Below are 15,645 nucleotides of genomic sequence, written 5' to 3'. Positions count from 1 at the left end.
TCAAAATATATAGAAAATCCAGTACCAGTGATACTGCCATTAACAATACCTCATGCCACCTAAACAAACATAAAACTGCTTTCTTCAGGTCATCTGTAAACCGTATGCTCCGCACCCCTATCAGTGTAGAAGATGCTTGTGAAGAAATGAACATACTTATATTTATAGTCCAAAATAATGGTTATAATGCCTCTCTGATAAACACCCTAGTTGAAAAAATCCAAAGTAAACTCAAGCATCCACTACCTCCATTAAAAACCAAGAAATAAATGCCAAAATTTGTCTGTCTTTCATTCCTTGGCAAAGTGTCATATAAACTAGCAAATATTTTCAGACCAAGCAACATAAAAATATCCTTCCACACTGACAATAAACTATAAAATAAAATCGTTCACAATAATAAATTCACTGGAGTTTGGCACAAAAATTCTAGCTTTTACAAACACACACACTCCTGTGCTTGCTTCTGCATAGGTCGAACAGGGAGAAATTTTGCAACCCACTACAAAGAACATATGGATGCCCTTCAGCTCGAAAACTTAAATTAGTCCAGTTTTGCATCACATATTGCTCATCATGAACACACTGTTAGTGACATCAGTGACAATCATTCTGTGCTACACGTTGCTGAGAAAGGAATACAGATCGATCCCTTTGAACAACTAGAAATTTATATCCACAAACTAAAATCACCCCAAAAAATTCTGAATGAACAAACTGAGTCAACACAAAAACTTTTCTTCCAGCATTTCCAAGATATCTGGGCACCAGAACAACAAAAATGACAACAACAACACACATTCATCTTCCTGCATAAATCTTGTTCTTCTTGGCATGTAATGACTATCGTATTCTGTAACTTACAAAATATTTTTAATTATATATTAAGTATCAGACTCTAGTTTTTACCTTCTGTATAACTATCAACCCATATTAAAAAACTTTTTGCCAGTATAAAGACACTCCTGCAGCTAGCAACAATTACTGACATGTAAAATCTGTACTAGTAATATTTGTACCATGATACAATGTATCTCTTGCCACAGACTATTATGTAGTGAAGTGTAATATCTACCATATGCATATTCTTTATAAAAATGTTGAATGTTTACATTCTATCGATCATTGTAGAACCAAGTGTAGCTACATACTGTGTTTATTTGTGTACACAGTTTAATAACGTACATTATAAGAAGCAATCTGGTATGTATACCATGCCACAGTGCATTGTAAGTACCTAAAACAAATAAAACTTTCAGGTCCTTAAATGCTTCATCACCGATTACTAAATTTCCATCATTTCGGCCAGCAGCACCAGCAAAGCATCTAGCTACACTTGGTCCACAACATAATGTTCTTGTAAACCTCCATCTGATGACGAGCCCGCAGTGGCTTGAAAAAATGTTAATGGTTGAATAAATAGTAAAAAAGCGACAGGTTGCATATTTATTACCAGATAAATGCTAATATTTTATCTCAACCATACATGCGGAAGGATTTGTGTTTATGCGCTTACACATCTATTCAAAGTTTGGGTGCATGACTTTTTAAAATGGTAGAAGAGGAGGGTAAAACTCATCCCTAAAGTAATTACAAACACTCCTAAAATAATTAGCTTCACCAGCCGCACTTTATACTAACCTGAACGTTCATATTCAGTTTAGGAGTTGGAGGGTTTGGTTGTAATTTTGTCCTTTAAAAAGTTTGAAATTTCCTTTGGGGTCAACAAACAAAAGTATACTGTGACTATCAGTCCCTATTGACTTTGTTAACTTGTAAATTGCTACACTGATGGATAGCCACGTGGTGTATGTGTCTTCAAGAATTCGAGTTTGTAATAGTGTAGATAAAATGAAACCAGAACATAATTGCTGATGCTCTTTCTCGATTCCCACAAGGCTTAGAGAAATCTAACAATCTTTTAGAGCAGGAAGGCGAAATAAGAGCTGTGTTGATGGAGGATAAAACACTCCAATCATACTTTATGTCCACATGTGTAAACACATGAAGCAATTACAGCAGGAAGACACACGGTGGAGTAAGATAAGAGAAAAACTTGTGAAAAACAGTGATAAAAAGTTAAAAAGGTTTTTCACTATTCACAAAGGTGTTCTGCTACATAGGAACCATCGCAAACAAGAACACTGGCATGTGTGTTTGCCATAGGAATATGTGGATGATTTTTATCTTGCGCGCGCACACACACACACACACACACACACACACACACACACACACACACACACAAGTTTATTGTCTGCCAGAAAACAAAACAATCTAAGATCTCCAAACAGGTTGAACTACATCCCATTGTGGCTAAAAAGCCTCTAGAAAAAGTATTCTTGGATGTAGCTGGACCCTATCCCAAAAGTGAGGATGGCATTAAGTATATAGTAGGTCTTTATGAGATTTTCACCAAATATTTAAAATTGTATGCTGTACAGAACACTACAGCCAGTTCAGTTATACGATGAATCAAAGAGGATTATTTTGGAAGAGTAGGAAAACCAGAAGTCATGTTAACAGATAATGTCGCATATTTTGTTGGATGTGAAAGGAAAGAGTTTGTAGATTCTAACCAAATCAAACACACTGCAGTATACAAATATCATCCTGAAGTATCCCCCATAGAAAGGTTGTTAAAGAAATACAATAGGTTTGTGAGTATCTATATACCTCGTAAACATACCAAGTGGATTGAATTGTCACTTTCTTCTTACAAGTTGTTAACAATATTCCCCACAACTACTGGATTTGCACCAAATGAGCTGATGTTCAATTGCAAACAGACAGGCTAGTGGTGGAAACCTTTGGAATTATCATTAGACACTAAAATACGACAAGCAGCAATCAACCTTGAAACCTGCGCTAAAGAAAGGAAAGGAATTTAAGACAGAAAGTTGAAATGTACAACACAATTTTATGTAGGACAAAAGGTGTTACTTAGAATATATCCCAAACCCACGAAAAATGGAAAACTGAACTGCTAGTGGCAACTACTATACACCAGACCAGAGATAATTACTAAAGTCCCCTACCTGGGAATGTATAGATTGGTACACGCAAACACACAAAGACTTGAGAACATTTATATATTGAAGGGCTGTATAATACCCTTCAAGTTGTATATTTGTATAATAATATTAGATTTAGGCTGCTGGAGAGCCACATTCCAGAATTTATGTTGTTAGTTGTTAAGGAAAATTTTTGTTTGTATTTTTCTTCTTACATGTCAAATGTGTAAACGATAGGATGAGTGGTTGAATTCACTTTTATGTGTCTAGAGACGACAATACTCTAAATAAAAAGCTTCGTCTTGCGCATAGCCCAGTTGTAAACAAATAAATGAACTTGTGAAATGCATGGTAGCGTGCAATGCAATACACAACTCGCCACGAAACTAGTGGTATCATAGCAACACAGCGCATGCGCATTCAGGAGCAAGCTAGTCAACAAATAACAAGTGCATGTGTGCCAGACAGGCACGGCTGGAAGTGTTGGAGCACCCAAAACAAACAAACCTGATGAGCTACAGCACACACTAGCATTTGTAAAGCCTATCAAATAAACAGACACATAGAAAATTAAGAGAGAGTCTATACTACAACTATGATTATCTACACAATACACACACACAAATACAGGGTTATTACAAATGATTGAAGTGATTTCACAGCTCTACAATAACTTTATTATTTGAAATATTTTCACAATGCTTTGCACACACATACAAAAACTCAAAAAGTTTTTTTAGGCATTCACAAATGTTCGATATGTGCCGCGAGCTCGCAGTTCTGGCACGTTTCTTGGTAGAGGAGGTTTAAACACTGAATCTTTCATATAACCCCACAGAAAGAAATCGCATGGGGTTAAGTCGGGAGAGCGTGGAGGCCATGACATGAATTGCTGATCATGATCTCCACCACGACCGATCCATCGGTTTTCCAATCTCCTGTTTAAGAAATGCCGAACATCATGATGGAAGTGCGGTGGAGCACCATCCTGTTGAAAGATGAAGTCGGCACTGTCGGCCTCCAGTTGTGGCATGAGCCAATTTTCCAGCATGTCCAGATACACGTGTCCTGTAACGTTTTTTTTATTTTTTTATTTTTTTTATTTTTGCAGAAGAAAAAGGGGCCATAAACTTTAAACCGTGAGATTGCACAAAACACGTTAACTTTTGCTGAACTGTGAATTTGCTGCACGAATTCGTGAGGATTCTCTACCGCCCAGATTCGCACATTGTGTCTGTTCACTTCACCATTAATAAAAAAAATGTTGCTTCATCACTGAAAACAAGTTTTGCACTGAACGCATCCTCTTCCATGAGCTGTTGCAACCGCGCCGAAAATTCAAAGCGTTTGCCTTTGTCATCGGGTGTCAGGGCTTGTAGCAATTGTAAACGGTAAGGCTTCTGCTTTAGCCTTTTCCGTAAGATTTTCCAAACCGTCAGCTGTGGTACGTTTAGCTCCCTGCTTGCTTTATTCGTCGACTTCCATGGGCTACGCGTGAAACTTGCCCGTATGCGTTCAACCGTTTCTTCGCTTACTGCAGGCCGACCCGCTGATTTCCCCTTACAGAGGCATCCAGAAGCTTTAAACTGCGAATACCATCGCCGAATGGAGTTAGCAGTTGGTGGATCTTTGTTGAACTTCGTCCTGAAGTGTCGTTGCACTGTTATGACTGACTGATATGAGTGCATTTCTAGCACGACACACGCTTTCTTGGCTCCTGTCGCCATTTTGTCTCACTGCGCTCTCGAGCGCTCTGGTGGCAGAAACCTGAAGTGCAGCTTCAGCCGAACAAAACTCAATGAGTTTTTCTACGTATCTGTAGTGTGTCGTGACCATATGTCAATGAATGGAGCTACAGTGAATTTATGAAATCGCTTCAATCATTTGTAATAGCCCTGTATAAGCTAAGAGATTATATACACAGGAAAAGGATGGTAAACTATGAGATTTTTACATATGCTAAGCTGCTATATACATTATATCTATAAATGTACAATATTTACAGATTTAAGCACTGAAAGTGCAAGCACTAATCATAATTGATAGACGAGAAAAGTCTTACTGAAGGTAAACAAGGTTGCACCATGCCTCTAATACACTTTATCTTTCAGATTTGTATGGAAAGTAGAGATGCATACATGACATGAAATAAGTTTTGTGATAACATGACTGCACACTGAAGCGAATGAATACATGGTTGAATATATGAAGAAAGTATTAGTAGCCATCGAGGCACTATACATTTATCTATGAACATTTAGTCTTTACTTAGTTTTACGTTTTTTCTTCCAGGGGACGATGCACTGAACATCCTGTACCATATAAACATGGAAAGGACCACACCACATGTAAATATAGTTTTAAGTTTATGATACACATGAGGGGGATAATGTGAAAGTAAATGAAGAAGAAAACAACACATCACAATGCTGAACTAAGGTCGAGTACTACCAAATAATCAAGGGGTTGAAACCCAGCTAACTACTGTGAGCGTCGACTATGCATAAAAATATCAAACACCTGAATTACATTGAAATTTTTAAGCATATTTGTTACTTATGTGAACACTGTTTTACGCTTATTATACGTAAAATATCATACTGCTGATACAACTCTGTAAACCTCAGCACATGAAATGGTTATCCTTTATACAATGAACATAAAAAGTAAATACTGAACTGTACTTTTAAACACTGAATTAGTATTTGATATGATTCTTCATCATCATCATTCATCCCCATTACGGTCAGAGGAAGGCAATGGCAAACCACCTCCATTAGGACCTTGCCTAGTACAGCGGTGCGGGTCTCCCGCATCGTCCCCTACGCTCCTCGGAGTACGGGACATCATCATCATCATCATCATCATGATTGGTATCATAAGATTTGAGTTGTGCTTAGAAATAACAAATTATTTTGTTCTTGGGATCACAGTTATGTCTATTAACAAGATGTAACTGAATAAAAAGCCTTTCTGTGGAATTTCCACAACCCTGTAGTGTGCAGATCTTTCCTGGAGAATGCTAGAGAGACGAGACCACGTGTAGTTATCCCAGTGGTGCGTAGTAACTATTGTAGCGACTATTGTTCATTTCTTTGATTCTTTTTGAATTGATAAATATGCCCCGATATGGAGACACTGTAAATTGAAATGAAGTGTGTCAATATATGCCATAAATGAAAACAGAATCTATTATTGTATGAATGTTATATGAAGCATGTATAGCCAAATGAGAGTAAAATGTGTACTCATATAAATGGAAGCAAAGAATGTAATGAAAATGAAATCTGACAAAATCTCCTAAAACCAAATGACAAGTAATGACCCTATATATAAAAAGGGGAGAGAATATGTTACAGACTACAATGTATATAAGCGACGATAATGGCATGTCAGCAAATGAATAGGATAAGTGTATTTTGTAATTGTATCTTATTTTGTTATGTTGTGTGTACAGTATGTGGAAAGCACACTACAGAAACTTTATGTAATGCAACTGTACGAAAGCCACTCAAAAACAAAGTGCAAAAACATACGAAACCTGACTGCAAAAATGTTAAGTGTACGTGTGTTAAAACAATATGTGGGTGTTCGCGTGTAAACTAAAAATGGCAATACTTCAAGTAACATGAATTTTCTGTGCTCAACAAGGAACTTACCTCGTCAACAGATGTCTGATGTATGGCTGTCTCCCCAATGAATAAGTGAGAGCAACAAGGTGAAATAAATTCCTCGGGACACTGATATGGAAACCAGTTGTTACCGTATCGAAGATTTCACAAAGGATCACACCACTAAACACGAGCTTCATGAATTTGTGCAGTGCAAATCACTGTAAACGCACAACATGGCCACACTGTCCTCGTACTGGACATGTGAGCGTGAACTGAGATAACGGACGTTGGGCTGTGCGTGCATACTTCACAAGCTGGACACTGTGAAGGTGCTGACTTACAATAAGGGGAGAATGCACTTTGTTATGAGAGAAAACTTATCCTAATACTGTTGATTTCTTCAAACCTTGAAATATAAGAATCTGACATGCCCATATAAATTGATAACCATTCAGGATAACTCCAATGGCTGAAAATAAAGGCTATGTCCATACCAGCCTGGATTATTAAGCCTCTAAAAGGGAAATAAGCTCAGCCACTGTGCACCTCTGTATGACATCAACCCTTTTGTTTCGGAAGTGGTAGCATGACGACGCATATTTGGATCTGTCATACCAACAGTGTTAAAAATGTGTATTTTAACCATTCTTAGAAGTATTATAAAAAGTTATTAGAAAAGGAATATTTATTTGCACAGTTGTAAGTTCAACTCCTATCTGTTCATCATTTCATTCGCCGCCGAGATCCTGCATCAAGAGGTTTGGTGCAGATAAGTATAATTAACACTGTATCTGGAGGAGCATTCCTGCATCAACATTGTCACACTCAATACTAAACACGATGGAATTAATGTGTAGGTAATGACACAGATTTGATAAGCACCTATTGAACTTGGTTTACTTATACCAAAAATATTGTGCTTTGTGTGTTTAAGAACTTATAGACAATTGACAATTGAATGGTTGCATTGATTATTTAGTATTGTACACTACTGGAAGCAGCAGTACATAATGCAAATTATGTTTACTGACATACATAGTCTGTTGATATTGTTATCAGTTAAACTTCACCCAAAATTGTACACAGATTTGTCCTTCAAAATTTTCTCCACTATTTTTTCCAATCAATTTTTCCAATTATTCAAGCAATTATTAATAGATTTCCATTTCCACATCCCTATTCACCGGTCTGTCCAGAGTCCCAACCTGAAACCAAGGGAACAGATCTGGTGCGAGTTAGAATATTGACTTCGCTCCAGACGCCATTACCTTCTCTGGCTTCAGCTCTTGAGGAAGAACAGGTTGCCACTTCTCCACAGACATTCAGACACAACAACAAAAGTGTCCCTGTAGACCCCAAGTTGTCACAAAAGTGAAAGGTACACGCACCATATTAATGTCCACTAATAGGTGTCAAGTTATTTGTGATTAGATAGTGTACCATGAAATTCCTCCCTTACTTATTTTGATAGATGGATGCCTTATCAATATCCCCTTACATAACATATGTAATGATTTTTGTTGTTGAAGAAACTACTGACAATAAAAAAGAAGTAATAGTGATGCAGACATCAGACTGTTCTCTATGGCACAAAGACTGTCATCAGATGAAAGCCCAACTGCTTAATTAGACAATGTTTTATTAGTATTTGCACCAAAAAAAAAAAAAGCTTGTTTCTCAAAATGAAACCTACAAAGCTACAGAAGTAGCATTACAAGTAATTAATCCTTGTTTATAGAGTACAACTATAACACAATCCTTAATTGTTTCAGATCTATGAATGTGGTACACAGGACAAGCCATTATTGGCCTTTAGATGGCCAAATTTGAATAATAATTTCCTTCATTGGAGAAGGAATTTACCTACATTTTCAGAAAATATTAGATATATCCGGAATTCCTGAAACTGATAATACTGGTTGGGAAACAGAAATTTTATGGTAATCTCACCAATAGAAACAGTTTCACGTGCTCTTCACAAGAGACAAGTTGTGTCTCCCTATTTCGTTCAGCATGAGTGGAAGTAATGGACAATACATTTGGAAACTATGAAATTATGGGAGGCAGTGGAGGGGGAAGTATGTCAGTTAATGTTTGCCTGCGACAGTCAATACATCATACCGCTTGAAAACTGGATCAGCAATATTGCAGTAGAAGGGTTACAAACATGTAATTTTCCTTATATTAGAGTTATAAACTATTTTTGTTTCTTTCTGATACCATTTTTTTCCTTTTTTTAGATCTGAAAGTACACATATTAATACACACTTTCCCTTTCTCTAGTTATGTACCTGCCAGCTCTCCTGCAAAGGCTCATAGCTCTATGACTGGCCACATCAAAGATGTCTCGTGTAACTCCACATCAAAGAGAAAATATGCAGAACAGGCCAACATTTCTAACATATTGTTTAGAAATTACCTAATAGCATAATACTAATGCACTGATTGTTAATTCAACCAGGAGATGTGAACCAAACCTGGCTCTTTCCATTTTACAGTAGTTAAAAATTTAACATACTTGTTAACTTGCTTTAGCCTTTTGACAAAAATCACAGATACACTACTTACAATTCAGACAAACTTCCAGTTGTTCTGCCAAGTTATTGTTTCCATTTTATGCACTATATCTTAATGACCAAACAAACCATCTTCTCCAAGTGTTGAAAGTTCTGCTGTTGTGTACTTGCTGCCTGGAGTCCAATCAGGAAGTACACACAACGGCAAAACTCCCAGCACCTGAAGAAGATGGCTAGGTCGGTCATCGAAATAATGTGCATAAAATGGAAATAATAACTAAGCAGAATATTCAAAGCACACCATTAATCAATCACACTGAGAAAACCTGAGTCGTTGCAACACTAATTATAATTAAACTATTGTATTTTGGGACAAGTATTCAAGTATATACATATGTCTAAAAACAAAGATGATGTGACTTACCAAACGAAAGTGCTGGCATGTTGATAGACACACAAACAAACACAAACATACACACAAAATTCAAGCTTTCGCAACCAACGGTTGCTTCATCAGGAAAGAGGGAAGGAGAGGGAAAGATGAAAGAATGTGGGTTTTAAGGGAGAGGGTAAGGAGTCATTCCAATCCCGGGAGTGGAAAGACTTACCTTAGGGGGAAAAAAGGACAGGTATACACTCGCACACACACACACACACACACACACAAACACATATCCATCCGCACATACACAGGCACAAGAAGACATTTGTAAAGGCCTTTACAAATGTCTGCTAGTGTCTGTGTTTCCCCCTAAGGTAAGTCTTTCCGCTCCTGGGATTGGAATGACTCCTTACCCTCTCCCTTAAAACCCACATCCTTTCATCTTTCCCTCTCCTTCCCTCTTTCCTGATGAAGCAACCGTTGGTTGCGAAAGCTTGAATTTTGTGTGTATGTTTGTGTTTGTTTGTGTGTCTATCAACATGCCAGTGCTTTCGTTTGGTAAGTCACATCATCTTTGTTTTTAGATATATTTTTCCCACGTGGAATGTTTCCCTCTATTATATTCATATCAAGTATTTGTCACTTGTTTAACTAAAATGTAACTAAGACTGCAAAGTCTACATTTGATTTAAAATAAAGGCCCAGCAAGAATTAATATTTTTAAAACATAGTAGGTATGTAATATCAATAAATGATCAATGAAGTATGTGAACAAGTGACCACTGAGAAGGAAGCATACATGATGCAACAAAAGGAAGGGTAAAAGACTGACTACAGCCTTTTCTAAGGGACATTCATGAACAAAAATTTATTACTGCACCAGACGTATAATTTAATTGTAAATATTGAATTTCCTTGAATTATTCCTTCCAGGAGCCACCTTCACCTGGAATAAAACAGGAAAGTTCCACACATGACGATAGGAATGGTTCTCACCGATAGAAACAGTTTCACTCTGCTCTTCACAAGAGACAAGTTGTGTCTCCCTTGAGATTTTATGGAAATGATGTGGCACGTATATCAGTGAGAGAGAGAATATATATAATAGAGGGAAACATTCCACGTGGGAAAAATATATCTAAAAACAATATGTCTGCTTGTGTCTGTATATGTGCGGATGGATATGTGTGTGTGTATACCTGTCCCTTTTCCCCCCCAAGGTAAGTCTTTCCGTTCCCGGGATTGGAATGACTCCTTACCCTCTTCCTTAAAACCAACATCCTTTCGTCTTTCCCTCTCCTTCCCTCTTTCCTGATGAAGCAACCGTGGGCTGTGTGTGTGTGTGTGTGTGTGTGTGTGTGTGTGTGTGTGTGTGGGGGGGGGGGGGGGGGGGGAGAGGGGGGGGGAGGAGAGAGAGAGAGAGAGAGAGAGAGAGAGAGAGAGAGAGAGAGAGAGAGAGAGAGAGAGAGAGAGAGAGATATTTATATGTAAAAAAAAAAAGTCCAAAAGAAAAAAGGCCAGTGAAAACCTGTTAAGAATTGAATTTAAAAAAAAAGACTACATGTGTAGTGCAGTAATACCTCATGACAGCAATAAAGCAGTTTGCAACAAAATAGTATGTCGAAAAGAACAGCAACGTACTCCAGGCTTTTAATCCAGTTTAGTTATTCAATTTCTGGGACAGAACTATGGCCTGTACACATGGTGTTCCATAACTGACAGATTTATGTTGTTCATTACTTAGTGATTAGTTTTCAAGGTGGCATAGTGTGTGTGTGTGTGTGTGTGTGTGTGTGTGTGTGTGTGTGTGTGTGCGCGCGCTTATTTGTTCAATCATGAGGTTATCAGTGACCTTGCAAATATTACTACGAACAAATTTGGTTAAAATGCCATTAAACAAGGAACACCACATATTCCACAAAAACACAGTGGCTCTCCCAACATCACTCATGGTACCAATGTCTCTCACAGTCATCCACACAACTACACTGGCTCACAGCTTTTAAAACACCGTAAAAATGACAATTAAAACATAAGTTACATAAGAAGAAAGCAAAAATAAGTACACAAGGAAATGTAACTGGCTGATCACCTACTGAACACATGGAAGGGCCTGCCACCCTGATGGCTAATTAAAAATATCTCCAAAAAAAGTTTAGGAATCAAGTCAGACATTTCACAAAACCTTAAAGTTTCACTTGACTATCAGTTAAAATACAGGGCAAATTAGTCATCAAATGAACTGCTGCTCTCTAGTTTGGACATAAAACACAGTCTACTAAAATTTGTTGCATTGTGACCTGTATGCCACAAGCACCACACACTGGAGGCTTCTCTCAACTGCATGGCTGGAAGAAGGAGCTACACAACAGCTGAGATGCTGACTTTATCAGATGCAGCTACAAAATTGTCCAGAAACGAGGAGCACGGCACAGGACTTCTTACCACAGATGACATAATGTTAATGGTTATGGCAAAGAGGGTAACACTTAAAAACTTTCCTGAGGAACACCATTCTTCTGGTCAAAATTATCTGATAGCTTGTTTTAGTAATTAAAACAGTGTTTAAATATAAAGGACTGAATGAATACGGAGAGTTGGCCATGAAAGCCCCACTGGAGGTGCAGTCCTAGAGTTTTGGGGCTCCAAGTAGTGTCATATACCTTGGTTCAAATGGCTCTGAGCACTATGGGACTTAACATCTGTGGTCATCAGTCCCCTAGAACTTAGAACTACTTAAACCTAACTAACCTAAGGACATCACACACATCCATGCCCGAGGCAGGATTCGAACCTGCGACCGTAGCGGTCACGCGGTTCCAAACTGAAGCGCCTAGAACCGCACGGCCACACCGGCCGGCGTCATATACCTTACTGATATCAAAGATTATTCCTGTAAAATGCTGTTTACGTAGGAAAGCTTGCTTGATAGCCATCTATAGCAGGGTCAAACTGTTGAGAGTGGCCAAGGAGATGTTCTCTAATATCCAGACAAGATGATGGCTGACTATTAGTTCCAAGGTCTTTCCTACACAGCTCATTAAGGTGACATTCCAGTAACTACTTTCAAATGTTCCGTTCTTTCCTTGTTTGAGGGGAAGTATTAAAATTGAATCCCTGCACAGGTCGGGATAGTGTCTTGTCTGCCATATCAAATCTGAATGTTTTAAGAGGATTTTGTCTGATGATGTTAGCAAGCGTTGCGCTATGCTGCATCAGATTTGGTCATGACTGGGTGCAGTATTATGTGCCACAGATAGTGCCAAATTCAGACCCTACATGGCGAAAGGGCAGCTGGAGGACCCAAAATTGTTGGACCTGAAGTCCAGCCACCCCTCTCCATGGTGACAGTGCACTGGTGCAATTCTTGAACTTGACTGGCAGTGGCAGTGGTCACTGCAGAATCCTCTATCATTGTCTGGTCGATGTCTCCAGTTATTGTTTGGAGATACCCATTTCAGCACTGCTGCTGTAGGCAACCAACTGCATTTACTGGAAATCCTCTTGATGGCTTTCCACACTTTTGCAGAACTGGTAAAACAGTTGAGAAATTCCAGGAACACTTGTCATGACTTTTTCTTCCTCTCCTTGATGATGTGTGGAGCTCTGGCTCTCATTACTCAAAAGGCTGCAAGATTTTCTGTTATTGATGATGATGATGTCCCACACTCCTTGACAGAGCGTAGGGGACGGCGCGGGAGACCCGTATCACTGTACTAGGCAAGGTCTTAGCGAAGGTGGTTTGCCATTGTCTTCCTCTGATCATAATGGGAATGAATAATGATGATGAAGACAACAACAACAACAACAACAACAACATCCAGTCATCTCGAGGCAGGTGAAAATCCCTGACCTCGCCGGGAATCGAACCCGAGATCCTGTGCTCAGGAAGTAAGAACGCTACCGCGAGACCACGAGCTGCGGACTTTCTGTTATTGGGAGGCACTTAAAATTGTTGCAGAGCTGCACACCTGATTTGAATTGCACAGTGGCATGCAGCTGCCCACCAAGGAACAGGCTGCCTTCTAAAATGACCTGAGGACTTTGTGATGGATAAGTCAATGACATGGTAGATCACAGGTGCGATGTACTCCACCCATTCTGGATTCTGCTCTGGTGTTCAAACACAGTCATCTGACTGAACAGTGTCTATTTAGCTCTGTTTATCAACCATTTCGACAGCTTTCTTTCAAGGATAGCTCCATCTGGTAGGTGAATGCAGAGTGGAAAGTGGTCACTGGAATGTAGGTTATCAGTTACTTCCTACTGTGCAGAGTCTGTGGGGCTAGGGAACAGAAAGAGATCTACAGCTGAGGACCACATAGTAGCAGCAAAGAAATGAGTGAAACTGCATGTGTTGAGACATCATGAGGCTCTCTAAAATGCGAGCCCGAGGCAAGTAGAGTGTGAACCTCATAATACAATTTGGGCACTGAACTCTTCCAGCAGGAGAAATGGTCAGGGGAGTTTCTCCATAAGATCTGAGAATCTGTCACTTCATGTGAAAGCGTGTGCAACAATCTTGTAACCCACATAAACTCAAACAGAAACTGCTTTCAGATCAGTGACCAGGGATAGAGTAGAGGAGTGGGGTATTTTACTGACCAACACAGCTACACCCCCCCCCCCCCCCCAAAAAAAAAAAAAAAAAAAAAAAAAAAAAAAAAAAAAAAAAAATTAGCCCTTTCCCTAGCCAATTCATACTTGTGGTGGAGGATATGGCACCACAGCATGGGGGTATTCGTAGGTTTAAAATGTGTTTCTTAGCCAAGAGTTTCAGTTCCTCCACATACATCCTGGACCCATTAATGGAGCCATTTATCAGCAAGACTTTTCTTTCACTCTGTCTTTCTGCTGGGATGGGGATCCTGCAACAAATGGAAGATTGGTCTGGTGGCTAGGTGGTTTCCCCAGGGAGACTTTTTATTGTGTTGTATACAAATCATTAGAACTGTCAGAGAGGAATGAGGTCTACATGGTCTGATGGTTTATGGCCTGTGTTCTTTGCATCTGATGCTTCCAATGCCATTTGTTCACCCGAGGAGGTTTCGCAGAAACCTCCGTGGTAGTGGTCGTGGTATTGGTATTGGTACTGGTAGTAGTAGTGCTGGCCTATTTACTGAAGCCTGGCCTTTTAGGTGCCAGAAGCTCTTCAATATCAGCAGCTGTGACTTTCCTGATGTTTAGGGGGAGCTTTGGCCTCAGGAATAACATTAGTTTTACAATGGCACTGACAAACATGCGTATTAGTGACAACACTGGCAACCCCCCTTTGTATAGAGGCACTGGCTTTCAGAATATGCTTTTTAAGAGCTGAAGCAAATGAAGTAGTGAAAGTTGGAGGCTGCACAGTCTTATAGATTATTTTTGCCCTCACAATATGGATACCATTCCTTTCCTCAAAGTAGATGCCACAGCCTCTATTCCAGGAAGAATTATCCACAGGGCAATTAACACACTCTGGAGGGGAAGAGTGAACAACGCCTGTGTGAGCAGCCTTACCACATTTGTAGCAAGTGGCTTCTCCCTCACACATTAGAGTAACGTGCTGGGAATGGATTGGTGACATTTTAAGTAAAGGAAACTGCCTCGATATGCTCTGGAAGTGTATCACAAAGGTGTTGTGTAGCTCTGTTCTGATTGCATGTTCCCCAAGGCATTTAGCTTTACAAAGGTTTAAGGTGGAAAACAGTTGTATAAAGCTATTGCTGACTTTCTACTTACATTACTAACTTGAACAGATATGTGTATGCAAAGAAGGTCTTAAACCTACAACAAACATTAATTTCTGAATATTCATCTATCTGCACTCAGACAGCATTTTATTAGTAAATAAAAATACCTAACAGGATAGCAGTAAGTGAGGAAAATTCATCTGAGGAGGCGGCAGTTTACAGAAAACTGTCTCTTTTAATTTTTATTCTTTTAGTTAAAACCGTTCTTGTCAAATATTTGCCATGAAATACCATTTATACGTGATAACTAAGGTGAAAATCTTAAAATTTTAATGATAAAAACAATAAATGTATTTAATTTAAGTTTTAACTTGCTCAGCTTACTCTTCTAAACCATGCTGTATGGAAACAGTTACACTGTAAACTGATAGCACTGTTATAGTG

At 38.9% G+C, this 15,645-nt stretch overlaps 1 protein-coding gene across 2 annotated transcripts in view; it reads right to left on the bottom strand.

Annotated features, from left to right (window-relative positions):
* LOC124611148 (germinal-center associated nuclear protein) overlaps positions 1 to 15,645 on the bottom strand; it is a 279,556-nt gene that overhangs the window by 24,684 nt on the left and 239,227 nt on the right. The window lies entirely within an intron of this gene.

Source organism: Schistocerca americana, chromosome 1, assembly GCF_021461395.2.
Source record: "Schistocerca americana isolate TAMUIC-IGC-003095 chromosome 1, iqSchAmer2.1, whole genome shotgun sequence".
In the NCBI taxonomy this organism is placed as follows: Eukaryota; Metazoa; Arthropoda; class Insecta; order Orthoptera; family Acrididae; genus Schistocerca; species Schistocerca americana.
This window is presented reverse-complemented; position numbering and strand designations above follow the sequence as displayed.